The sequence below is a fragment of the Delphinus delphis genome, chromosome 3 (genome assembly GCF_949987515.2).
Source record: "Delphinus delphis chromosome 3, mDelDel1.2, whole genome shotgun sequence".
Lineage (NCBI taxonomy): Eukaryota > Metazoa > Chordata > Mammalia > Artiodactyla > Delphinidae > Delphinus > Delphinus delphis.
In genome coordinates this window covers 9,684,555-9,711,986 of record NC_082685.1, presented here as the reverse complement: position 1 = coordinate 9,711,986, position 27,432 = coordinate 9,684,555, and the positions used below count along the sequence as shown (strand labels likewise).

At 40.1% G+C, this 27,432-nt stretch overlaps 1 pseudogene; it reads left to right on the top strand.

Annotated features, from left to right (window-relative positions):
- The first annotated feature begins 20,612 nt into the window (after positions 1 to 20,612).
- LOC132422792 (zinc finger protein 670-like) lies at positions 20,613 to 27,208 on the top strand (annotated as a pseudogene).
- The last annotated feature ends 224 nt before the right edge of the window (positions 27,209 to 27,432 follow it).

The window sequence follows — 27,432 nt, the reverse complement described above, 5'->3', positions numbered from 1 at the left end:
GATGATGGGCACTTAGGTTGTTTCCATCTCTGGGCTATTGTAAATAGAGCTGCAATGAACATTTTGGTACATGACTCTTTTTGAATTTCAGTTTTCTCAGGGTATATATGCCCAGTAGTGGGATTGCTGGGTCATATGGTAGTTCTATTTGTAGTTTTTTAAGGAACCTCCATACTGTTCTCCATAGTGGCTGAACCAATTCACATTCCCACCAGCAGTGCAAGAGTGTTCCCTTTTCTCCACACCCTCTCCAGCATTTATTGTTTCTAGATTTTTTGACGATGGCCATTCTGACTGGTGTGAGATGATATCTCATTGTAGTTTTGATTTGCATTTCTCTAATGATTAATGATGTTGAGCATTCTTTCATGTGTTTGTTGACAATCTGTATATCTTCTTTGGAGAGGTGTCTATTTAGGTTTTCTGCCCATTTTTGGATTGGGTTGTTTGTTTTTTTGATATTGAGCTGCATGTGCTGCTTGTAAATTTTGGAGATTAATCCTTTGTCAGTTGCTTCAGTTGCAAATATTTTCTCCCATTTTGAGGGTTGTCTTTTGGCCTTGTTTAAGGTTTCCTTTTCTGTGCAAAAGCTTTTAAGTTTCATTAGGTCCCATTTGTTTGTGTTTTTATTTCCATTTCCCTAGGAGGTATGTCAAAAAGGATCTTGCTGTGAATTATGTCATAGAGTGTTCTGCCTATATTTTCCTCTAAGAGTTTGATAGTGTATGGTCTTACATTTAGCTGTTTAATCCAATTTGAGTTTATATTTGTGTATGGTGTTAGGGAGTGTTCTAATTTCATAATTTTACATGTACCTGTATGGTTTTCCCAGCACCAATTATTAGGGAGGCTATCTTTCCTCCACTGTATATTCTTGCCTCCTTTATCAAAGATAAGGTGACCATATGTGCGTGGGTTTATCTCTGGTCTTTGTATCCTGTTCAATTGATCTATATTTCTGTTTTTGTGCCAGTACCATACTGTCTTGATTTTGTAGCTTTGTAGTGTAGTCTGAAGTCAGGAAGCCCAATTCCTGCAGCTCCATTTTTCGTTCTCAAGATTCTTTTGGCTTTTCGGGGTCTTTAGTTTTTCCATACAAAATGTGAAATATTTTGTTCCAGTTCTGTGAAAAATGCCAATGGTAGTTTGATAGAGATTGCATTATTAAACCTGCAGATTGCTTTGGGTAGTAGAGTAATTTTCAGAATGTTTATTCTTCCAATCCAAGAATATGGTATATCTCTGCATCTATTTGTATCATCTTTAATTTCTTTCATCATTGTCTTATAATTTTCTGCACACAGGTCTTTTGTCTCCTAGGTAGGTTTATCTCTAGATATTTTATTCTTTTTGTTGCAATGGTAAATGGGAGTGTTTTCTTAATTTCCCTTTCAGATTTTTCATTATTAGTGTATAAGAATGCCAGAGATTTCTGTGCATTAATTTTGTATCCTGCTACTTTACCAAATTCATTGATTAGCTCTAGTAGTTTTCTGGTAGCATCCTTAGGATTCTCTATGTATAGTATCATGTCATCTGCAAATAGTGACAGCTTTACTTCTTCTTTTCCAATCTGGATTCCTTTTAATTGTTTTTTTGTCTCTGATTGATGTGGCTAAAACTTTCAAAACTATGTTGAATAATAGTGGTGAGAGTGGGCAACCTTGTCTTCTTCCTCATCTTAGTGTAAATTGTTTTAGTTTTTCACCATTGAGCACGATGTTGGCTATGGGTTTGTCATATATGGCCTTTATTATGTTTAGCAAATTTCTCTCTATGCCTACCTTCTCCAGGGTTTTTATCATAAATGGTGTTGAATTCTGTTGAAAGCTTTCTGTGCATCGATTGAGATCGTATGGTTTTTCTCCTTCAATTTGGTAATATGGTGTATCACAATGAGAGTTTTGCATATGTTGAAGAATCCTTGCATTCCTGGAATATACCCCACTTGATCATGGTGTATGATCCTTTCAATGTGCTGTTGGATTCTGTTTGCTAGTATTTTGTTCAGGATTTTTTCATCTATGTTCATCAGTGATAGTGGCCTGTAGTTTTCTTTCTTTGTGACATCTTTGTCTGGTTTTGGTGTCTGGGTGATGGTGGCTTCGTAGAATGAGTTTGGCAGTGTTCCTCCCCCTGCTATATTTTCGAAGAATTTGAGAAGCAAAGGTGTTAGCTCTTCTGTAAATGTTTGATAGTATTTGCCTGTGAAGCCATCTAGTTCTGGGCTTTTGTTTGTTGGAAGATTTTTAATCACAGTTTCAGTTTCAGTGCTTGTGATTGGTCTGTTCATATTCTCTATTTGTTCCTGGTTCAGTCTCAGCAGGTTGTGCATTTTTCAGAATTTGTCCATTTCTTCCAGATTGTCCATTTTATTGGCATAGAGTTGCTTGTAGTAATCTCATGATCTTTTGTATTTCTGCAGTGTCAATCGTTACTTTTCCTTTTTCATTTCTAATTGTATGGATTTGAGTCTTCTCCCTTTTTTTCTTGATGAGTCTGGCTAATGGTTTATCAATTTTGTTTATATTCTCAAAGAACCAGCTTTTAGTTTTATTGATCTTTGCTATCATTTCTTTCATTTCTTTTTCATTTATTTCTGATCTGATTTTTATGATTTCTTTCCTTCTGCTATCTTTGGGGTTTTTTTGTTCTTCTTTCTCTGATTGCTTTAGGTGCAACGTTAGGTTGTTTATTCGAGACGTTTCCTGTTTCTTAAGGTAGGATTGTATTGCTATAAACTTCCCTCTTAGAACTGCTTTTGCTGCATCCCATAGGATTTGGGTCATCTTGTCTCCATTTTCATTTGTTTCTAGGTATTTTTTGAATTCCTCTTTGATTTCTTCAGTGATCACTTCGTTATTAACTCGTGTATTGTTTAGCCTCCATGTGTTTGTATTTTTTACATATCTTTTCTTGTAAGTGATGTCTAGTCTCACAGTGTTGTGGTCAGAAAAGATACTCGATACAATTTCAATTTTCTAAACTTTACCAGGGATTGATTTGTGACCCAAGATATGATCTGTCCTGGAGAATGTTCCATGAGCACTTGAGAAAAATGTGTATTCTGTTGTTTTGGGATGGAATGTCCTATAAATGTCAATTAAGTCCATCTTGTTTAATGTATCATTGAAATCTTGTGTTTCCTTATTTACTTTTATTTTGGATGATCCGTCCATTGGTGAAAGTATGGTGTTAAAGTCCCCTACTATGATTGTGTTAGTGTCGATTTCCGTTTTCATGGCTGTTAGTATTTGCCTTGTGTATTGAGGTGCTCCAGTGTTCGGTGCATAAATATTTATAATTGTTATATTTTCTTCTTGGATGGATCCCTTGATCATTATGTAGTGTCCTTCTTTATCTCTTGTAATAGTCTTTAAAGTCTATTTTTCTGATACGAAAACTGCAACTCCAGCTTTCTTTTCATTTCCATTTGCATAGAATATCTTTTTCCATCCCCTCACTTTCAGTCTGTATGTGTCCCTAGGTCTGAAGTGGGTGTCTTGTAGACAGCATATATATGGGTCTTGTTTTTCTATCCATTCAGCAAGTCTGTGTCTTTTGGTGGGAGCATTTGATCCATTTACATTTAAGGTAATTATCAATATGTATGTTCCTATTCTCATTTTCTTAATTGTTTTGCATTAGTTATTGTAGGTCTTTTCCTTCTCTTGTGTTTCTTGCCTAGTGAAGTTCCTTTAGCATTTTTTGTAAAGCTGGTACTGAACTCTCTCAGCTTTTGCTTGTCTGTAAAGTTTTAATTTCTCCATCACATCTGAATGAGATCCTTGCTGGCTAGAGTAATCTTGGTTGTAGGTTTTTCTCCTTCATCACTTTAAATATGTCCTGCCACTCCCTTCTGGCTTGCAGAGTTTCTGCTGAAAGATCAGCTATTAACGTTATGGGGATTCTCTTCTGTGTTATTTGTTGTTTTTCCCTTGCTGCTTTTAATATTTTTTCTTTGTATTTAATTTTTGATAGTTTAATATGTGTCTTGGTGTGTTTCTCCTTGGATTTATCCTGTATGGGACTCTCTGTGCTTCCTGGACTTGATTATTTCCTTTCCCATATTAGGGAAGTTTTCAACTATAATCTCTTCAAATATTTTCTCAGTCCCTTTCTTTTTTCTTCTTCTGGGCCCACTATAATTCGAATGTTGGTGCATTTAATGTTGTCCCAGAGGTCTCTGAGACTGTCCTCAGTTCTTTTCATTCTTTTTTCTTATTTCTGCTCTGCAGTAGTTATTTCCACTATTTTATCTCCAGGTCACTTATCTATTTTTCTGCCTCAGTTAATCTGCTATTGATCCCTTCTAGAGTATTTGTGTTCTTTTTTTTTTTTTCTCTTTTTTTGCCATATGCAGGGCTCTTACTGTTGTGGCCTCTCACGTTGTGGAGTAGAGGCTCCAGACATGCAGCCTCCAGATATGCAGGCACAGCGGCCATGGTTCATGGGCCCAGCCGCTCCGCGGCATGTGGGATCTTCCCAGACTGGGGCATGAACCCGTGTTCCCTGCATTGGCAGGCGGACTCTCGACCCCTGCGCAACCAGGGAAGCCCCTCTAGAGTATTATTAATTTCATTTATTGTGTTGTTCATTGTTGCTTGTTTCCTCTTTAGTTCTTCTAGGTCCCTGTTAAGTGTTTCTTGCATTTTATCTATTCTATTTCCAATATTTTGGATTATCTTTACTATCATTATTCTGAATTCTTTTTCAGGTAGACTGCCTATTTACTTTTCATTTGTTCTGTCTGGTGGGTTTTTACCTTGCTTCTTCACCTGCTGTGTGTTTTTCTGTCTTCTCATTTTTGCTTATCTTACTGTGTTTGGGGTCTCCTTTTTGCAGGCTGCAGGTTCGTAGTTCCCATTGTTTTTGGTGTGTGTCCCCAGTGGCTAAGGTTGCTTCAGTGGGTTGTGTAGATTTACTGTTGGAGAGGACTAGTGCCTGTGTTTTGGTGGATGAGGCTGGATCTTGTCTTTCTGGTGGGCAGGTCCATGTCTGGTGGTGTGTTTTGGGTTGTCTGTGGCCTTGTTATGATTTTAGGCAGCCTGTCTGCTAATGGGTGGGGTTGTGTTCCTGTCTTGCTAGTTCTTTGTTGTAGGGAATCCAGCACTGTAGCTTGCTGGTTTTTGAGTGAAGCTGGGTGTTGGCTTTGAGATGGAGATGTCTGGGAGATTTTCACGGTTTGATATTACGTGGAGCTGGGAGGTCTCTTGTGGACAGGTGTCCTGAATTTGGCTCTCCCACCTCAGAGGCACAGCACTGACTCCTGGCTGGAGCACCAAGAGCCTTTCATCCACATGGCTCAGATAAAAGGGAGAAAATGTAGAAGGAAAGAAAGAGGATAAAATAAAATAAAGCAAGATTAAAAAAATAGTTATTAAAAAAATAATTATTGGGCTGCCCTGGATGTGCACTGGTTGAGGGTCCACCTGCTGATGCAGGGGACATGGGTTTGTGCTCCGGTCCAGGAAGATCCCACGTGCCGTGGAGTGGCTAGGCCCGTTACCCTTGACCACTGAGCCTGTGCATCTGGACCCTGTGCTCCACAATGGTAGAGGCCTCAACCGTCACAGACCCGTGTAGCACAAATAAAATTTTTAAAAATTAAAAATTATTAAGAAAAAAATGTTTTTTAAAACTAAAAGAAAAAGGATGGGCATACAGAACTCTAGGACATATGGTGAAAGCAATGCTGTACAGACAAAATCTCACACAGAAGCATACACATACACACTCACAAAAAGAGGAAAAGGGGAAAAAATCATAAATCTTGCTCTCAAAGTCCACCTCCTTATTTTGGGATGATTCGTTGTCTATTCATGTATTCCACAGATGCAGGGTACATCAGGTTGATTGTGGAGCTTTAATCTGCTGCTTCTGAAGCTGCTGGGAGAGATTTCCCTTTCTCTTCTTTGTTCTCACAGCTCCCAGGGTTCACCTTTGGATTTGGCCCCACCTCTGCCTGTAGGTTGCTTGAGGGTGTCTGTTCCTCGCTCAGAGAGTACGGGGTTAAAGGAGCTGCTGATTTGGGGGCTCTGGCTCTCTCAGGCCAGGGGGAGGGAGGCGTACAGATGCCCAGAGAGCCTGTGGTGGCAGAGGCTGGTGTGATGTTGCACCAGTCTGAGGCATGCCGTGCGATCTCCTGGGATGTTGTCCCTGGATCACGGGACTTTGGCAGTGGCAGGCTACACAGGCTCCTGGGAGGGGAGGTGTGGAGAGTGACCTGTGCTTGCACACAGGCTTCTTGGTGGCTACAGCAGCAGCCTTAGCATCCCATGCCCGTCTCTGGGGTCCGTGCTGATAGCTGCGGCTCGCGCCCGTCTCTGGAGTTCCTTTAAGCGGTGCTCTTAATCCCCTCTTCTCATGCACCAGGAAACAAAGAGGGAAGAGAAAGTCTCTTGCCTCTGCATCAGCTCCAGACTTTTTCCCAGACTCCCTCCCGGGTAGCTGTGGTGCAGTAGTCCCTTCAGGCTGTGTTCACACAGCCAACCACAGTCCTCTCCCGGGGATCCAAGTGAAGCCCAAGCCTCAGCTCCCAGCCCCCGCCAGCCAGAGCAGGTGAGCAGACAAGCCTCTCGGGCTGGTGAGTGCTAGTTGGCACCATTCGTCTGTGTGGGAATCTCTCCGCTTTGCTCTCCACACCCCTGTTGCAGCGCTCTCCTCTGTGGCTCCGAAGCTTCCCCCGTCAGCCACCTGCAGTCTCCGCCCGCGAAGTGGCTTCCTAGTGTGTGGAAACCTTTCCTCCTTCACAGCTTCCTCCCACTGGTGCAGGTCCCGTCCCTATTCTTTTGTCTGTGTGTTTTCTTTTTCCCTACCCAGGTACGTGGGGAGTTTCTTGCCTTTTGGGAGGTCTGAGGTCTTCTGCCAGTGTTCAGTAGGTGTTCTATAGGAGCACTTCCACATGCAGATGTATTTGTGATGTAGTTGTGGAGAGGACGGTGATCTCCACGTCTTACTGTTCCGTGATCTTGAAGCTCCTCCCTTTCTTGTTTTCTTCTTCTGGGACGCCTATAATTCGAATGTTGGTACATTTAATGTTGTCCCAGAGGTCTCTGAGACTGTCCTCAATTTTTTTCATTCTTTTTTCTTTATTCTGCTCTGCAGCAGTTATTTCCAGTATTTTATCTTCCAGGTCATTTATCCTTTCTTCTGCCTCATTTATTCTGCTATTGATTCTTTCTAGGGAATTTTAAATTTCATTTATTGTGTTGTTCATTGTTCTTTCTTTGCTCTTTAGTCCTTCTAGGTCTTGTTAAACATTTCTCGTATTTTCTCCATTCTATTTCCAAGATTTTTGGATCATCTTTTCTGTCATTACTCTGAATTCTTTTTCAGGTATGCTGCCTATTTCTTCTTCATTTGTTTGGTCTGGTGAGTTTTTCCTTGTGCTCCTTCACCTGTTGCATATTACTCTGTCATCTCATTTTGTTTAACTTACTGTGTTTGGTGTCTCTCTTTCGCAGGCTACAGGTTTGTTGTTTTTGCTGTCTGCCCCCGGTGGGTAATGTTGGTTAAGGGGCTTGTGTAGGCTTCCTGGTAGAGAGGACTGGTGCCTGTGTTTTGGTGGATGGGGCTGGATATTGTCTTTCTGGTGGGCAGGGCTGTGTCCAGTGGTGTTTTGGGGTGTCTGTGAACTTAGTATGATTTTAGGCAGTCTCTCTGCTACTGGGTTAGGTTGTGTTCCTGTCTTGCTAGTTGTTTGGCATGGGGTGTCCAGCACTTGAGCTTGCTGGCCATTGAGTGGAGCTGGTTCTTAGGGTTGAGACAGAGACCTCTGGGAGAGCCCTCGCCGATTCATATTACATGTGGCCATGAGGTCTCTGGTGGTCCAGTGTACTAAACTCAGCTCTCCCACCTCAGAGGCTCAGTCCTGACAGCAGGCTGGAGCACCAAGACCCTGTCAGCCACACAGCCAGGTACGTGGGGAGTTTCTGCCCTCTGGGAAGTCTGACGTCCTCTGCCTGCATTTAGTAGGTGTTCTGTAGTTGTTCCACATGTAGATATATTTGTGGTGTATTTGTAAGGAGGAAGGTGATCTCCACGTCTTATTCCTCCACCATCTCTATTGGATATCTATCTTATATTTTAAAAGCTCCTAGTTTCATTGATTGTTTTTCTACTCTCTTTTTAGTCTTTTTCACTTATTTCTACTGTGATCTTTTTTCTTTCTTTCATTTTACTAACTTTGCATTTGCTTTATTTTCTTTTTCTAGTTCCTTGATATGTAAAGCTAGGTTTTTTGACACCTTTTTTGTTTCTTGACTTATCACTATCACTGTGAACTTTCCCTCTTGGAAATGCTTTTGATGCATAATGTAAGTTTCAGTTTGTTGCACAGTAGTCCCCCTTATCTGCAGTTTTGGTTTTTACAGTTTCAGTTACCTGCAGTCAACAGTGGTCTGAAAATATTAAATGGAAAATTACAGAAATAGACATTTTTAAAAATACTTTAAACATTTTTTACAGTACAGTTTTGAATTGTGCATTGTCCTGAGGAGTGTGATAAAACTTTGTGCCATCCTGTTCCATCTTGTCTGGTATATGAATCATCCCTTTGTCCATTGTATACACACTGTGTGTGCATGTGTATGCATAGGAAAAACCATAATATTTGTGGGGTTAATTACTATTCATGGTTTCAGGCATGCACTCAGTGTCTTGGAATGTATCCCTCACAGATAATGGGGTTCTACTATATTTCCATTTCATTTGTCTCAAGGTACTTTTTAAAATTTCTCTTTTGATTTGTTTAACCTATTGGTTGTTCAGTATCATTTTTAATCTCCACGTGTGAATTTTCCAGTTATCTTCTCATAATGGATTTCTAGTTGTATTGCATTGTGCTCAGGAAAGATGCTTGATATGACTTTAATCTTCTTAAATTTATTAACACTTGTTTTGTGGCCTAACATATGCTCTGTCCTGGAAAATGTTCCACGTGCCTTTGAAAAGATTGTGTATTCTGTTGCTTTTGGATGGAATGACTGGCCTAATGAAGGACCAGTGTTTCTTTCATTTTTTTAAACATCTTTATTGGAGTATAATTGCTTTACAATGGCTTTACAATGGTGTGTGAGTTTCTGTTTTATAACAAAGTGAATCAGTTATACATATATATATGTTCTCATATCTCCTCCCTCTTGCGTCTGCCTCCCTCCCCCCTCTGTAGGTGGTCACAAGCACCAAGCTGATCTCCCTGTGCTATGCAGCTGTTTCCCACTAGCTATTTATTTTACGTTTGGTAGTATATATATGTTCATGCCCACTAGCTATTTATTTTACGTTTGGTAGTATATATATGTTCATGCCACTCTCTCACTTTGTCACTGCTTATCATTTCCCATCCCCATATCCTCAAGCCCATCCTCTAGTAGGTCTGTGTCTTCATTCCCATCTTGCCCCTAGGTTCTTCATGACTTTTTTTTCTTAGATTCCATATATATGTGTTAGCATCTGGTATTTGTTTTTCTCTTTCTGACTTACTTCACTCTGTATGACAGACTCTAAGTCCATGCACCTCACTACAAATAACTCAATTTCCTTTCTTTTCATGGCTCAGTAATATTTCATGGTATATATGTGCCACATCTTCTTTATCCATTCATCTGTTGATGGACACTTAGGTTGCTTCCATGTCCTGGCTATTGTAAATAGAGCTGCAATGAACATTTTGGTACATGTCTCTTTTTGAATTAGTTTTCTCAGTGTATATGCCCAGTAGTGGCATTGCTGGGTCGTATGGTAGTTCTATTTTTAGTTTTTTAAGGAACCTCCATACTGGTCTCCATAGTGGCTGTACCAATTCACATTCCCATCAGCAGTGCAAGAATGTTCCCTTTCCTCCACACCCTCTCCAGCATTTATTGTTTCTAGAGTTTTTGATGATGGCTATTCTGACTGGTGTGAGATGAAATCTCACTGTAGTTTTTATTTGCATTTCTCTAATGATTAATAATGTTGAGCATTCTTTTAGGTGTTTGTTGGCAATCTGTATATCTTCTTTGGAGAGATGTCTATTTAGGTCTTCTGCCCATTTTTGGGTTGGATTGTTTATTTTTTTGATATTGAGCTGCATGTGCTACTTGTAAGTTTTGGAGATTAATCCTTTGTCAGTTGCTTCATTTTCAAATATTTCCTGTCATTCTGAGGGTTGTCTTTTGGTCTTGTTTATGGTTTCCTTTGCTGTGCAAAAGGTTTGAAGTTCATTAGATCCCATTTGTTTTTGTTTTTATTTCCATTTCTCTGGGAGGTGGGTCAAAAAGGATCTTGCTGTGATTTATGACATAGAGTATTCTGCCTATGTTTTCCTCTAAGTGTTTGATAGTTCTGGACTTACATTTATGTCTTTAATCCATTTTGAGCTTATTTTTGTGTATGGTGTTAAGGAGTGATCAAATCTCATTCTTTTACACGTACCTGTCCAGTTTCCCCAGCACCAGTTACTGAAGAGGGTGTCCTTTCTCCACTGTACATTCCTGCCTCCTTTATCAAAGATAAGATGACCATATGTGCATGCGTTTATCTCGGCTTTCTATCCTGTTCCATTGATCTATCTTTCTGTTTTTGTGCCAGTACCATACTTGTCTTGATTACTGTAGCTTTGTAGTATAGTCTGAAGTCAGGGAGCCTGATTCCTCCAGTTCTACTTTTCGTTCTGAAGATTGCTTTGGCTATTCAGGGTCCTTTGTGTTTCCATACGAATTGTGAAATTCTTTGTTCCAGTTCTGTGAAAAATGCCAGTGGTAGTTTGATAGGGATTGCATTAAATCTGTAGATTGCTTAGGGGAGTAGAGTCATTTTCACAATGTTGATTCCTCGAATCCAAGAACATGGTATGTCTCTCCATCTATTTGTATCATCTTTAATTTCTTTCATCAGTGTCTTATAATTTTCTTCATATTGGTCTTTTGTCTCCTCAGGTAGGTTTATTCCTAGATATTTTATTCTTTTTGTTGCACTGGTAAATGGGAGTGTTTTCTTAATTTCCCTTTCAAATTTTTCATCATTAGTGTATAGGAATGCCAGAGATATCTGTGCATTAATTTTATATCCTGCAACTTTACCAAATTCATTGATTAGCTCTAGTAGTTTTCTAGAGCTACTAGTTAGCTTCTAGGTAGCAACTTTAGGATGCTCTATGTATTAGTATCATGTCATCTGCAAACAGTGACAGCTTTACTTCTTTTCCGATTTGGATTCCTTTTATTTCCTTTTCTTCTCTGCTGTGGCTAAAACTTCCAAAATTATGTTGAATAAGAGTGGTGAGAGTGGGCAACCTTGTCTTTTTCCTGATCTTAGTGGAAATGCTTTCAGTTTTTCACCATCGAGGATGTTGTTGGCTGTGCGTTTGTCATATATGGCCTTTATTATGTTGAGGAAAGTTCCCTCTATGCCTACTTTCTGCAGGGTTTTTATCATAAATGGGTGTTGAGTTTTGTCGAACACTTCTTCTGCATCTATTTAGAAGATCGTGTGGTTTTTCTCCTTCAATTTGTTAATATGGTGTATCACGTTGATTTATTTGCGTATATTGAAGAATCCTTGCATTCCTGAAATAAACCCCACTTGATCATGGTGTATGATCCTTTTAATGTTGGCTTCTCTTTGCTAGTATTTTGTTGAGGATATTTGCATCTATGTTTATCAGTGATATCGGCCTGTAGTTTTCTTTCTTTGTGACATCTTTGTCTGGTTTTGGTATCAGGGAGATGGTGGCCTCATAGAATGAGTTTGGGAGTGTCCCTCCCTCTGCTACATTTTGGAAGAGTTTAAAAAGGATAGGTGTTAGCTCTTCTGTAAATGTTTGATAGAATTCACCTGTGAAGCCAGCTGGTCCTGGGCTTTTGTTTGTTGGAAGATTTTTCATCACAATTTCAATTTCAGTGCTTGTGACTGGTCTGTTCATATTTTCTGTTTCTTCCTGGTTCAGTCTCGGCAGGTTGTGCATTTTTAAGAATATGTCCATTTCTTCCAGGTTGTCCATTTTATTGGCATAGAGTTGCTTGTAGTAATCTCTCATGATCCTTTGTATTTCTGCATTGTCAGTTGTTACTTCTCCTTTTTCATTTCTAATTCTATTGATTTGAGTCTTCTCCCTTTTTTTCTTGATGAGTCTGGCTAATGTTTTATCAATTTTATCTTCTCAAAGAGTGAACTTTTAGTTTTATTGATCTTTGCTATCATTTCTTTCATTTGTTTTTCATTTATTTCTGATCTGATCTTTATGATTTCTTTCCTTCTGCTAACTTTGGGGTTTTTTTTGTTCTTCCTTCTCTAATTGTTTTAGGTGCAAGGTTAGGTTGTTTCCTTGAGATGTTTCTTATTTCTTAAGGTAGGACTGTATTGGTATAAACTTCCCTCTTAGAACTGCTTTTGCTGCATCCCATAGGTTTTGGTTCGTCGTATTTTCATTGTCATTTGTTTCTAGGTATTTTTTGATTTCCTCTTTGATTTCTTCAGTGATCTCTTGGTTATTTAGTGTACTGTTTAGCCTCCATGTGTTTGTATTTTATTACAGATTTTTGCCTGTAATTTATATCTAATCTCATAGCGCTGTGGTCGGAAAAGATACTTGATACGATGTCAATTTTCTTGAATTTACCAAGGCTTGATTTGTGACCCAGGATATGATGTATCCTGGAGAAGTTTCCCTGAGCACTTGAGAAGAAAGTGTATTCTGTTAAGTCCATCTTGTTTAATGTATCATTTGAAGCTCGTGTTTCCTTATTTATTTTCATTTTGGATGATCTGTGTACTGGTGAAAGTGGGGTGTTAAAGTCCCCTACTATGATTGTGTTACTGTCGATTTCCCCTTTTATGGCGTTAATATTTGCCTTATGTATTGAGGTGCTCCTATGTTGGGTGCATAAATATTTACAATTGTTATATCTTCTTCTTGGATCGATTCCTTGATCCTTATGTAGTGTCCTTCTTTGTCCCTTCTAATAGTCTTTATTTTAAAGTCTATTTTTTCTGATATGAGAATTGCTTGTCCAGCTTTCTTTTGATTTCCATTTGCATAGAATATCTTTTTCCATCCCCTCATGTTCAGTCTGTATGTGCCCTTAAGTCTGAAGTAGGTGTCTTGTAGACAGCGTATATACAGGTCTTGTTTTTGTATCCATTTAGCCAGTCTATGTCTTTTGTTTTTGAGCATTTAATCCATTTACATTTAAGGTAATTATCAATATGTATGTTGTTATTCCCATTTTCTTAATTGTTTTGAGCTTGTTATTTTAGGTCTTTTCCTTCTGTTCTGTGTCCTTCCTAAAGAAATTCCTTTAGCATTTGTTGTAAAGCTGGTTTGGTGCTGCTGAATTCTCTTAGCATTTGCTTGTCTATGAAAGTTTTAATTTCTCCATTAAATCTGAATGAGATCCTTCCTGGGTAGAATAATTTGGTTGTAGATATTTCTCCTTCATCACTTTAAATATGTCCTGCCACTTCCTTCTGGCTTGCAGACTTTCTGCTGAAAGATCAGCTGTTAACCTTATGGGGATTCCCTTGTGTGTTATTTTTTTTTCCCTTGCTGCTTTTAATATTTTTTCTTTGTATTTAATTTTTGATAGTTTGATTAATATGTCTTGTCTTTTTTCTCTCCTTGAATTTATCCTGTATGGGACTCTCCGTGCATTAAACTCTGTGCATCAACCCCACTCCTCTCCCTGGACTTGACTATTTCCTTTCCCATATTAGGGAAGTTTTCAACTATAATCTTTTCGAATATTTTCTCAGTCCCTTTCTTTCGCTCTTCTTCTTCTGTGACCCCTACAATTCGAATAATGCGTTTAACGTTCTCCCAGAAGTCTCTGAGCCTGTCCTAAGTTCTTTTCATTCTTTTCTCTTTATTGTGCTCTGCAGTAGTTATTTCCACTATTTTATCTTCCAGGTCACTTATCCGTTCTTCTGCCTCAGTTATTCTGCTATTGATCCCTTCTAGAGAATTTTTAATGTCATTTATTGTGTTGTTCATCATTGTTTGGTTGCTCTTTAGTTCTTCTAGGTCCTTGTTAAACGTTTCTTGTGTTTATTCTATTTCCAAGATTTTGGATCATCTTTACTATCATTATTCTGCATTCTTTCTCAGGTAGACTGCCTATTTCCTCTTCATTTGTTCGGTCTGGTGGGTTTTTACCTTGCTCCTTCATCTGCGATGTATTTCTCTATCTTCTCATTTTGCTTAACTTACTATGTTTGGGGTCTCCTTTTCGCAGATTGCAGGTTCGTAGTTCCCGTTGTTTTTGGTGTGTGTCCCCAGGGGCTAAGGTTGGTTCAGTGGGTTCTGTAGGCTTCCTAGTGGAGAGGACTAGTGCCTGTGTTCTGGTGGATGAGGCTGGATCTTGTCTTTTTGGTGGGCAGATCCACGTCTGGTGGTATGTTTTGGGGTGTTTGTGGCCTTATTATGATTTTAGGCAGCCTCTCTGCTAATGGATGGGGTTGTGTTCCTCTCTTGCTACTTCTTTGGCATAGGGTGTCCAGCACTGTAGCTTGCTGGTCGTTGAGTGAAGCTGGGTCTTGGTGTTGAGATGGAGATCTCTGGGAGATTTTCACCATTTGATGTTATGTGGAGCTGGGAGGCCTCTTGTGACCAGTGTCCTGAAGTTGTCTCTCCCACCTCAGAGGCACAGCCCTGACTCCTGGCTGGAGCACCTAGAGCCTTTCATCCACACAGCTCAGAATAAGAGGGAGAAAAAAAAGAAAGAAAGAATGAAAGAAAGAAAGAAGATAAAATAAATTTATTAAAATAAAAAAATATTAAGAAAAATATTTTTGAAAGTAAAAAAACGGGATGAACAGAATCCTAGGACAAATGGTAAAAGCAAAGCTATACAGACAAAATCACAGAAAGAAGAATACACATGCACACTCACAAAAAGAGGAAAAGGGGGGAAAATATATATATCTTTGCTCCCCAACTCCACCTCTTCAATTTGGGATGATTCGTTGTCTATTCAGGTATTCCACCGATGCAGGGTACATCAAGTTGATTGTGGAGATTTAACCCGCTGCTCCTGAAGCTGCTGGGAGATTTCCCTTTCTCTTCTGTGTTCACACAGCTCCCGGGGTTCAGCTTTGGATTTGGACCTGCCTCTGCATGTAGGTCGCCTGAAGGCGTCTGTTCTTTGCTCAGACAGGACAGGCTTAAAGGAGCAGCTACTTCAGGGTCTCTGGCTCACTCAGGCTGGGAGGGGGGGGAAGCAGGGGCACGGAATCGGGGCTAGCCTGCATCGGCAGAGGCCTGTGTGATGTTGCAACAGCCTGAGGCATGCTGTGCATTCTACTGGGGAAGTTGTCTCTGGATCACAGGACCCTGGCAGTGGCGGGCTGCACAGGCTCCCAGGAGGCGAGTTGTGGAGAGTGACCTGTGCTTGCACACAGGCTTCTTGGTGGCTGCAGCAGCAGCCTCAGCGTCCCATGCCCGTCTCTGGGGTCCACGCTGATAGCCGGAGCTCACGCCCGTCTCTGGAGCTCCTTTAAGGGGCACTCTTAATCCCCTCTTCTAGCGCACCAAGAGGCAGAGGGAATAACGAGATTCTACCCTCTGCGGCAGCTCCAGGGTTTTTCCCAGACTCCCTCCCGGCTACCCGTGGTGCACTAGTCCCTTCAGGCTGTGTTCTCACAGCCAACCCCACTCCTCTTCCTGGGATCCAACCAAAGCCCGAGTCTTAGTTCCCAGACCTGGCGGGTGAGCAGACATACCTCTCGGGCTGTTGAGTGCTAATCGGCACTGTTCCTCTGTGCGGGAATCTCTCTGCTTTGCCCTCCACACCCCTGTTGCTGCGCTCTCCTCCATGGCTCCAAAGCTTCCCCCCTCCGCCACCCATAGTCTCCACCCGCGAAGGGGCTTCCTAGTGTTTGGAAACCTTTCCTCCTTCACAGCTCCCACCCACTGGTTCAGGTTCCATCCCTATTCTTTTGTCTGTTTTTTCTTTTGGCCTGCCCATGTACGTGGGGAGTTTCTTGCCTTTTGGGAGGTCTGAGGTCTTCTGCCAGCATTCAGTATGTGTTCTATAGGAGCAGTTCCATGTGCAGATGTATTTCTGATGTAGTTGTGGGGAGGAAGGTGATCTCTGTGTCTTACTCTTCCACCATCTTGAAGCTCCCCCTTTCTTGTTTTCTTCTTCTTCTGGGACCCCTATATTTCGAGTGTTGGTGCGTTTAATGTTGCCCCAGACGTCTCTGAGACTGTCCTCAATTCTTTTCATTCTTTTTTCTTTATTCTGCTCTGCAGCAGTTATTTCCACTATTTTATCTTCCAGGTCATTTATCCTTTTTTCTGCCCCATTTATTCTATTGATTCTTTCTAGGGAATTTTTAATTTCATTTATTGTGTTGTTCATTGTTGTTTCTTTGCTCTTTAGTCCTTCTAGGTCTTGTTAAACATTTCTCGTATTTTTCCATTCTATTTCCAAGATTTTTGGATCATCTTTTCTATCATTACTCTGAATTTTTTTCAGGTAGTCTGCCTATTTCCTCTTCATTTGTTTGGTGTTCTGGGATTTTTTTAATTTTTTTTTTTTTTTTTGCGGTATGCGGGCCTCTCACTGTTGTGGCCTCTCCTGTTGCGGAGCAAAGGCTCCAGATGCACAGGCTTAGCAGCCATGGCTCATGGGCCCAGCCGCTCTGTGGCATGTGGGATCTTCCCGGACCAGGACACGTATCCGTGTCCTGTGCATTAGCAGGTTGACTCTCAACCACTGCACAACCAGGGAAGCCCTGGTCTGGTGGGTTTTTATCTCGCTCCTTCATCTGCTGCATATTTCTCTGTATTCTCATTTTGTTTAACTTACTGTGTTTGGTGTCTCTTTTTCACAGGCTACAGGTTCATAGTTCCCGTTGCTTTTGGTGTCTGCCCCCGGTGGGTAAGGTTGGTTAAGGGGCTTGTGTAGGCTTCCTGGTAGAGAGGACTGGTGCCTGTGTTCTGCTGGGTGGGGCTGGATCTTGTCTTTCTGGTGGGTAGGGCCGTGTCCAGTGATGTGTTTTGGGGTGTCTGTGAACTTAGTATGATTTTAGGCAGTCTCTCTGCTACTGGATTGGGTTGTGTTCCTGTCTTGCTAGTTGTTTGGCATGGGGTGTCCAGCACTGGAGCTTGCTGGCCGTTGAGTGGAGCTCGGTCTTAGGGTTGAGACAGAGATCACTGGGAGACCCCTCGCTGATAGATATTACATGGGGTCGGGAGGTCTCTGGTGGTCCAGTGTACTGAACTCAGCTCTCCCACCTCAGAGGCTCAGCCCTGACAGCAGGCTGGAGCACCAAGACCCTGTCAGCCACACGGCCAGGTATGTGGGGAGTTTCTTGCCCTCTGGGAAGTCTGAAGTCTTCTGCCAGCGTTTAGTAGGTGTTCTGTAGTTGTTACACATGTAGATGTATTTGTGTGGAGGAAAGTGATCTCCATGTCTTTTTCCTGGTATCTACCTTATATTTTTAAAGATCTTAGTTTCATTTATTGTTTTTGTCTTCTCTTTTTAGTGTTTATTTATTTCCACTGTGATCTTTGTTATTTCTTTCATTTTACTAACTTTTCCATTTGCTTTTTCTTCTTTTCCTAGTTCCTTGATATGTAAAGTTAGGTTTTTTGAGATCTTTTTTGTTTCTTGATTTATCACTATCACTGTGAACTTCCCTCTTGGAAATGCTTTTGCTGCATCCTGTATGTTTCAGTATGTTGCACAATAGTCCCCCTTTACCTGCAGTTTTTCTTTTTTCTTTTTCTTTTTTAAGGTTTTTTAATTTATTTTTGGCTGTGTTGGGTCCTCGTTTCTGTGTGTGGGCTTTCTCTAGTTGCGGCGAGCTGGGTCCACTCTTCATGGTGCTGCACAGGCCTCTCACTGTCGTGGCCTCTCTTGTTGCAGAGCAAAAGCTCCACACGTGCAGGCTCAGTAGTTGTGGCTCACAGGCCCAGTTACTCCGCGGAATGTGGGATCTTCCCAGACCAGGGCTCAAACCTGTTTCCCCTGCATTGGCAGGCAGATTCTCAAGCACTGCGCCACCAGGCAAGCCCTGCAGTTTTGCTTTTTACACTTTCAGTTACCTGCAGTCAACTGTGGTCTGAAAATATTAAATGGAAAATTACAGAAATAGACATTTTTTAAATACTTGAAACATTTTTAAAAATAAAGTTTTGAATTGTGCAGTGTCCTGAGGAGTATGATAAAACTTTGTGCCATCCTGCTCCATCTTGCCTGGGATATGAATCATCCCTTTTTTCATTGTATACACACTGTGTGTGCATGTGTATGTATAGGAAAAAAACATAATATTTGTGGGGTTAATTACTATTCATGGTTTCAGGCATGCACTCAGTGTCTTGGAATGTATCCCTCACAGATAATGGGGTTCTACTATATTTCCATTTCATTTGTCTCAAGATACTTTTTAAAATTTCTCTTTTGATTTCTTTAACCTATTGGTTGTTCAGTATCATTTTTAATCTCCACATGTGAATCTTCCAGTTATCTTCTCATAATGGATCTCTAGTTGTATGGCACTGTGGTCAGGAAAGATGCTTTATATGACTTTCATCTTCTTAAATTTATTAAGACTTGTTTTGTGGCCTAACATATGCTCTCTCCTGGAGAATGTTCCATGTGCCCTTGAGAAGATTGTGTATTCTGTTGCTTTTGGATGGAATGACTGGCCTAATGTGTCACTGAAGTCCAGTGTTTCTTTATTGATTTTCTGTCTGAATGATGTATCCACCGATGAAATTGGGGTATTAAAGTCCCTTTCTGTTATTTTTTTATTATTTTTTATTATTTTTTTTGCTGTACGCGGGCCTCTCACTGTTGTGGCCTCTCCCGTTGCGGAGCACAGGCTCGGGACGCGCAGGCTCAGCGGCCATGGCTCACGGGCCCAGCCGCTCCACGGCATGTGGGATCTTCCCGGACCGGGGCACAAACCCGTGTCCCCTGCATCGGCAGGTGGACTCTCAACCACTGCGCCACCAGGGAAGCCCCCTTTCTGTTATTGTATGGCTTTCTACTTCTCCCTTTAGACCTGTTAAATTTTGTTTTACATATTCAGATGTTCCTTTTTTGAGTGCATAAATGTTTACAAATGTTATATTCTCTTTTTAGATTTACTCCTTTATCATTATATAATGACCTTTTTTGTCTCTTATAACAGTCTTTATCTTAAATTTATTTTGACTGTTACAAGTATATCTGCCCCAGCTTTCTTCTGGTTTCCATTTGCATGGAATATTTTTTTTCCATCCTTTCAGTCTGTGTGTGCACTTTTATCTCAGGTGATGTTTTTGTAGGCAGTATATAGGTGAGTCTTTTTTTTTTAATTCATTCAGCCACTCTGTGTTTTGATGGGAGAATTTATTATTTGTTTTACATTTAAAGTAATTATTGATAGGTATGTCCTTATTGCTATTTTGTTCACTGTTTTTTGGCTGTTTTGTAATTCCTATTTTCCTGTCTTCTTTGCTTGCTTAGATTCCTGTCTTTTTTGGTATGCTTAGATTCCTTTACCTTTTTCTTTTGTGTATCTACCACAGGTATACCACAGAGATATTGCAGGTTCAGCCCACTGCAATAAAGCAGTTATCACAATGAAGCAATTATCACATGAATTTTGGTTTCCTAGTGTATATAAATCTATGTTTACCCTATATTATGGTCTATTAAGTGTATAACAGCATTATGTATAAAAAGTGTATATACCTTACTTTTAAAATACTTTAGAGCTAAAAAATACCAACCATCATCTGAGCCTTCAGTGAGTCATTGTAGTAACATCAAAGATCACTGATCACAGATAAACATAACAAATAGTATAATAATTTGAAAGGAGAAAGGGGAATCAAGATGACAGGGTAGGAGGATGTGGAACTCCCCTACCCCTACAACACATCAAAAATACTTGCTACAGTTCTCACAGAAAATTAACTGGAACCTGGCAGAAGAACTTTTTTTTTGGCCCACACTGCACAGCTGGCAGGATCTTAGTTACCCAACCAGGAATTGAACACACGCCCGTACAGTGGAAGTGCAGAGTCTTAACCACTGGACTACCAGGGAGGTCCCCAGAAGAACTTCTGTACAACCAAAGCCGCAAGAAAGATCTCCATGTAACTGGGTAGGACAGAAAAAAAGACATTAGGTTGGGATCTGTGCCCTTGGGAGGGATCTGAAAGGAAGAGAAGGTCCACACGGGCAGCCCCTCACCTTGGGGAGCAAGCAGGTGGAGCCACAGTCTGTGCATCCCAGTCCTGGCGTCCTGTGGAGAGGAGACTAGCCCTCTTGGCTGCTCGGAAAACCACTGGGACAGTCAGAAGGGCTGGAGAAGCCAAGATGCTACTCGCAAGGAGTGTGCACATGCTGGCTTGTCAACAATCAGCGCAGAGAGAGCCTGGCACTGGCAGCTGCTGCCTCGCCACTCCCCAGTGTGAATTGGGCAAAATTCACTCCACACCACAGCCTGGTGGGAGATCTGGGCCAACTGGGCCCTGGGAAAAGACTCGGTCTGTATACAAAGACAGACCAAGGGTCTTGGGTGTGATCTTGGTGGGGCAGCTGGAAGCAACCATTGTCCTTGCACACACAGGGCAGCACCCCAGGAATCCTGGGCAGACAGGCTCTGGGAGAGGACTCAGTCTAGCTATGCAGAAACAGCCTGGAGAACCCGGGTGTGATCCAGGCAGGGCAGCAGCAGATGTTGTCATGCGTATAGGAACATACAGCAACTCATCTCTCATTGCCCATAACTGGCAATTCCCTATGCATAGGGCAAATGAGAACACCCACATCAAAGTGGGTAGAAGCTGAGGCACTATCTTACCATAACCGGCCCCCAACCCATGTATGGCACCCCACCTTCAGGAAGGCACTCAAAACTCCAAGCTTCTCCTTAAGGAGCAAAGGGTTTAGACCCCACACTTGGCACCCCAGCTTTTAAGAGTCACACATGAAGACAAGCCCCCCAAACATCTAGCCTTTCAGGGGTGGGGGGCACAACCACACAGCATGTGGGATCCTAGTTCCCTGATCAGGAATGGAACCCACATCCCCTGCAGTGGAAGGGCAGAATCTTATAACCACTGGACCACCAGGGAAGTCCCAAAACATCTAGCTTTGAAAACCAGTGGGGCTTGTGTCCATGAGACCAACAAGGCTATAGTGAACTGAGAACAGCTCTTAAAGGGTCCTCTTTTCTAATGTTTCACCTGTTTATATCATTTTCAGACATACCTTATTTTATTGCGATTCACTTTATTGCACTTTACAGATAATGCATTTTTTGCAAGTTGAAGACTGGTTGTAACCCTGTGTGAAGCAAATCTATTGGCACCTTTTTTTCAATAGCATTTGCTCATTTTGTGTGTCTGTCACATTTTGGTAATTCTCACAGTATTTCAAATTTTTGTTACATTTGTTATGGTGGTCTGTGATCTGTAATCTTTGATGGTTAGCATTTTTTAGCAATAAAGTTTTTTTTAGCAATAAAGTATTTTTAAATTAAGGTATGTACATTGTATTTTTATACATAATGCTAGTGCACACTTAACAGAGTACAGAATAGTATAAATACAACTTTTACATGCACTGGCAAACCAAAAAATTCATGTGATTTGCTTTATTGTGGTAGTCTGGAACTGAACCCTCATTGTCTCCAAGGTATGCCTGTACCTCCTAATGAATTTCTTTTACTGTTTCTTGTAAAACCAGGTGTATTGATGTTAGAGTCCCTCAATTTTTTCTCAGAAAGTATTTCTCCATCACTGTTTTTCCTGAGATGCAGCAGTCCTAGAGATTTTTTTTATTACAAAGGCTTATCTGCTTTTTAATATTTTTTATTGAAGTATAGTTGATTTACAGTGTGTGTTCATTTCAGGTATACAGCAAAGTTATTCAGTTATTTTATATATATTCAGTTATTTTATATATATATATATAATTATTTTCCAGATTCTTTTCACATATAGGTTATTACAAAATATTCTCCCTCACTTTTGAAGAATAATTTTGCTTGACACAGAGTTTTAGGATGGTGGTTTTTTACCTTCTGCACTTTAAATATTTCATTCCACTCTCTTCTTGCTTGCATATTTCGGGTTTTTTTGTTGTTGTTGTTTTGTTTGGTTTTGGTATGTTAATGTTTACAGCAGCTTTATTCATAATCACCAAAACCTGGAAACAACTCAGATGTCATTTGGTGAATGAATAAATTATAGTACATCTGTACAATGCAATCCTACTCAGCAATAAAAAGTAATGAACTGTTAATATGTGCAACAACATGGATAAATCATATATATATTCATATATGTGTGTATGTATATGTATATATATGTATATATATTCATATGTATGTATATATGTGTATGTATATATATGTATATATATGTATGTATATGTGTGTATATATATGTGTGTGTGTATATATATATATATATATTGCTAAGTGAAAGAACCCAGATTCCAAAGGATAAATATGATGTGATTCCAGTTATATGATATTTCTTGTGTGCATAGTTTTTGAAAAGAGGTCTGATTTAATTCTTATCCTTGTTTAAGTAAAACTAAGGTTTGTTTTTTCCCTCTGGCTTCTTTCAGAATGTTCCCTTTGTCTTTGATTTTTCTCCAGTTGAAAATGATGTGCTTGGCAGTGCAGTTTTTGGTGTTCTTTTTTTTTCATGTTTTGTGTTTTTCTTAGCTTCCTGAATCTGCAGTTTGCTGTCTATCACTAATGTTAGGAAAATCTCAGTGATGATTGCTTCACTTATTTTTTTTGTTCCTTTCTGCTTTTCTATCAGATATTCTCATTTTGTGTATTTTACACCTGCTGTCATTGTCCCAAAGTTCTTAGATGTTGTATTCTTTTTTGTCTTTGCATTAAGCCCTGGTGAAACAGTCTCTTTTGAGGATAGGCCTTGTTAAGAATAGTTATTTCAAAATAGCTTCTTTATTTTTTTCCAATTTTGGAAACAGTGGTTTGTTCTGTATCTTCAGTTCTTTGCTTTTCTTCTTGTGAGGTTAGGAAGGATGATTTCTAAGTTCTTTATACAAAGAACAAGAAAAGAGAAGTCTCTGACTCCAGTTTTTTGACTGCTGACAGCTTTGAAGCCTCATCCCTCCTTCCTCCTCTTGTGACCCACATGTATCCATGATGATAGGAAAGCCTTAGTTTCCTTCCTGTGGCAGTGACAAGAGATTCAATTCATGCCTGCCCTTGTATGTGAACTCTCTCTTCAGTCCACCCACAACCTCAACTAAAAAATAAGTCCATGTACTTTTCCTTGCACTCTCAAGCCATTTCATGCCTTCTTGAGAGGCCTGCCTTACTCCCCAGAGACCTCAATTATGGAAGTAATAAACCCTTTGTACACTATTGGCAGTGTGTGGTGTCATCAACTTACATATTCCTGTACTCGGGGCTGGGCTGTTCTGCTTCTGTGCACCATATGGGAGTTCAGAAGTGAGAGATGTTGGGAGGATTGCCTCTGGAGTGGCTGGCCAGGAAACTTCCACCTGAAATTAGAGAATGGAGGTTTTACATTGTTTGGAGGAAAGCACTGTGAATTCTTTATGTATTATATAATCATGGGCAGATTCACTACCAGACCTTTGTGGAGTGTTGTGAATTCCTGTGCAATATGCAGCTCTTAACCCATTTCTCGAGGTTATTTAGCAAGGGCTTTGACCAAAAAGAAATGTTTTAGCACTTTATCATTTCATTATGTGTGCCTGTGTGTGCTAAAAACTAGTGAGAAGCAGCCCTGAGGCTCATTGTGTATAGGGTTTTGTGGAGGTCTAAGTAGCTGTGTCTTTTTAGCATGTCATATCATGCAAAGTTGTCTGAGCCTTAACTTCTGAATAACTTCCTAGCTCCATGAATGGGACAGAGAGAGAATGGAGAAACTGAGTCTGCAATAAATTTTACACAAGCTAAAAGTACTACTTCTTTACAACAATACTTTAATCTAGCCAGTTGCACCTGGCTATTTCTTATCACCTGGAGTAATTCTCAGGCCAGTATGGCAAACTGATCCTTGTCACAAGTTGGATTTCCACAGGCCTCCTGGACTCTCATGTTTGGTGATGCGAATAGAAGAAAAAGCTTCCAGTTCTTCACTGTGTTTTATTCATTGAAAGCTCCTGCAGATTTGACCTCATACATCATGGAGTGTACTGAGTTAAATGGTGTGTAATAACAAGGGAGATAAGTTTTTCTCACAAGAGATTGATGTGTTTAAAATGATTCATTTGTGTAGCATTTCTCTCATTTCTCCAGGGTGCTCTAGACCCTGACATCAGAGAGCAATAACATTTAAAGTAATCACAGTGAAAATTAATAAATAATTTGCATGTGTTCATTATGCTGTTAAATTCATGAAGAAGTAAGGACATAGAGTCAGTTTCTGATGACCAAGACATAAAATAAATGTTTGAAGGTGACAGAATCATATGTAATCTTCCTGTAAATTGAGTATAAATCCCCAGTTCTGTCAGACTCACACATCTTACTGGAAACATATTTGGTCTGTTTTAGGACCCAGTGACCTTTGAGGATGTGGCTGTGAACTTCACCCAGGAGGAGTGGGCTTTACTGAATCCTTTGCAGAAGAAACTTTATAGAGATGTGATGCAGGAAATCTTGAGGAACCTGGCTTCAACAGGTAAGCATGACAACATTCCTTCACTTCTTCAGTTAGAGAACAAGTATTTCTTGCCCATCAACACTGTTCCAAGATGTGGAATATGGAAAAGTAATACAGTAGTCCCCCCTTATCCGCAGGGGATACATTCCAAGACCACCAGTGGATGCCTGAAACTGCAGATAGTACTGAATCCTATACATACATACCTATGATAATTTTAATTTAGAAATTTGGTGCACAGTAAGATATTGATAACAATAAGAATAGAACATGTAAAATAGACATGAACTTAACATGCATAAGTGTTAAGTGTCCATAACTTGCAGTTTGAGATGAGACAGCAAAACTAAGATCACCTTCTTTTTCCTTCTTTACAATTTCATGATAGAAGATTCATTTTTCCTATAGATCTTAGCAACATCAGTGTATGATTTTTTTCTTCCCTTAAATCAAGAACTTTCATCTTTTCACTGAAAGGAAGCACTTTATAACTTTTCTTTGGCATATCCTAATTACCAACATCACTATTCTTGTGCTTTGGGGCCATCGTTAATTAAAATAAGGACTACTTGAACACAAGCACTGCAATACCACCACAGTGATCTGAAAACTGAGATGGCTACTAAGTTACTGATGGGCAGGTAGCATATACAGCATGGATACACTGAACAAAGGGATGATTCACATCCTGGATGGGACAGACCTGGACAGTGCAAGATTTCATCATATTACTTGGAAGGGTGCACAGTGTAAATTAGTATTTTCAGACTGCAATTGACCATAGGTAACTGACACCATCGAAAGCGAAACTGGGGGTAAGGGGGAACTGCTGTACATTGGTAAATAAACTAAGCATGGTCACAGCTCATTGTGGACCTAAAATCTAATATTTTTCTATAATTTCTAATAATTTGCATTATTTTTCTGGGTCTGCATTTTAGGGGAAAAAATGGGACAGTCATAACACTGAAGATTGGTACAAAATCCAAGGGAGAAAACTAAGGTGAGTCACACACACAGTAGATATCAGTGTGCCACATGAGAATCCTGGTATGTCATAAACTTTTTAAAATAAAACAACCCCAGCTTCAAAGTTATCCATAAATTTTTTTCACCAAAAACATTTACTTAAACGTGACATAGATGTCCAGTGTTTTCGGAAACAATATTAAGAAACCCAATATATTAATATTACTGTTTTCATAATAGGTATGTCAAGTCCTCTTACAGAGCTTTCAGTATAAATCACTCTCAAAAAATTCAGAAAGGGCAAAAAACCTTCACTTTTGCTATAAAATATAAAAATGTAATTCTAATACCCTACTAATAAATGTGAAATTGTTAAAGAAATCATCAATAATTTCTCATTTTTTACAGAAGTCATGTGGTAGAAAAACTCTGTGAAAGCAAAGAAGGTAATCAAGATGGAGAAATTGTCAGCCAGATTCCAAATCTTAATCTGAACCAGAAAACCCTTTCTGGAGTAAAACCATGTGACTGTAACGTGTGTGGGAAAGTCTTCATGCGTCATTCATTCCTTAATAGGCACATCAGATCTCACAGTGGACACAAACCATATGAGTATCATGAATATGAGGAGAAGCCATATAAATGCAAGGGATGTGGGAAAGCCTTCAGTTACCACAAATCTGTTCACAGACATGAAAAGATTCACACTGGAGAGGAATCCTATGAATGTAAGGAATGTGGGAAAGCCTTCACGTGGTTCACAACCTTTCAAAGACACATGATAACACACACTGGAGAAGGACCCTATAAATGGAAGGAATGTGGGAAAGCCTGTAGTTATTCCGCTTCCTTTCGAGCACATGAAAGAAATCACACTGGCGAAAAACCCTATGAATGTAAGCAGTGTGGTAAAGCCCTCAGCTGTCCCAGTTCCTTTCGAAGACATGAAAGGATTCACACTGCAGAGAAACAATACGAATGTAAACTGAGAAAACCTTCAGTTCTCCTCTAGGTTTGCGAATACATGAAAGAATTCACACTGGAGAGAAACCCTATGAATGTAAGGAATGTGGTAAAGCCTTCATTTCTCTTTCAACCATTCGTACACACATGATAACACATACTGGAGATGAACCTTATAAATGTAAGGAATCTGGGAAAGCCTCCATTTGTCCCAGTTCGTTTTGATCACATGAAAGGATTCACACTGGAGAGAAGTCATATGAATGTATACAGTGTGGTAAAACTTCCAGTTGGCCCAGTTCATTTCGAATACACGAAATAACTCACACTGGAGAGAAACCCTATGAATGTACAGAATGTGGGAAAACCTTCATTTATCACACAACCTTTCAAGGACACGTGAGAAAGCACACTGGAGAGAAACCCTATAAATGTAAAGAAAGAATGTGGGAAAGCCTTCATTTCTCCCTCAAGTGTTAAAACACACATGGTAACACACACTGGAGATGGACCTTCTAAGTAAGGAATGTGGAAAAGCATTCAGTTTTCCCAGTTCATTTAGCATACTTCAAAGAACTCACACAGGAGAGAAACCCTATGAATGTAAACAATGTGGCAGAGCCTTCAGTTGTTACACATCCTTTTGAACACATGAAAAAACTCACACTGGAGAGAAACTTTATGAATGTACAGAATGTGGGAAAACCTTCATTTACTGCACTACCTTTCAAGGACACATGAGAATACACACTGGCGAGAAACCCTACAAATGTAGATAAGGTGGGAAAGCCTTCAGTCGACCCAGTTCCTTTCGAAGGCATGAAAGATCTCATACTTAATGGAAACTTCTTGAATGTAAGCAATGTGGGGAAAACATCAGTTGGACTTCA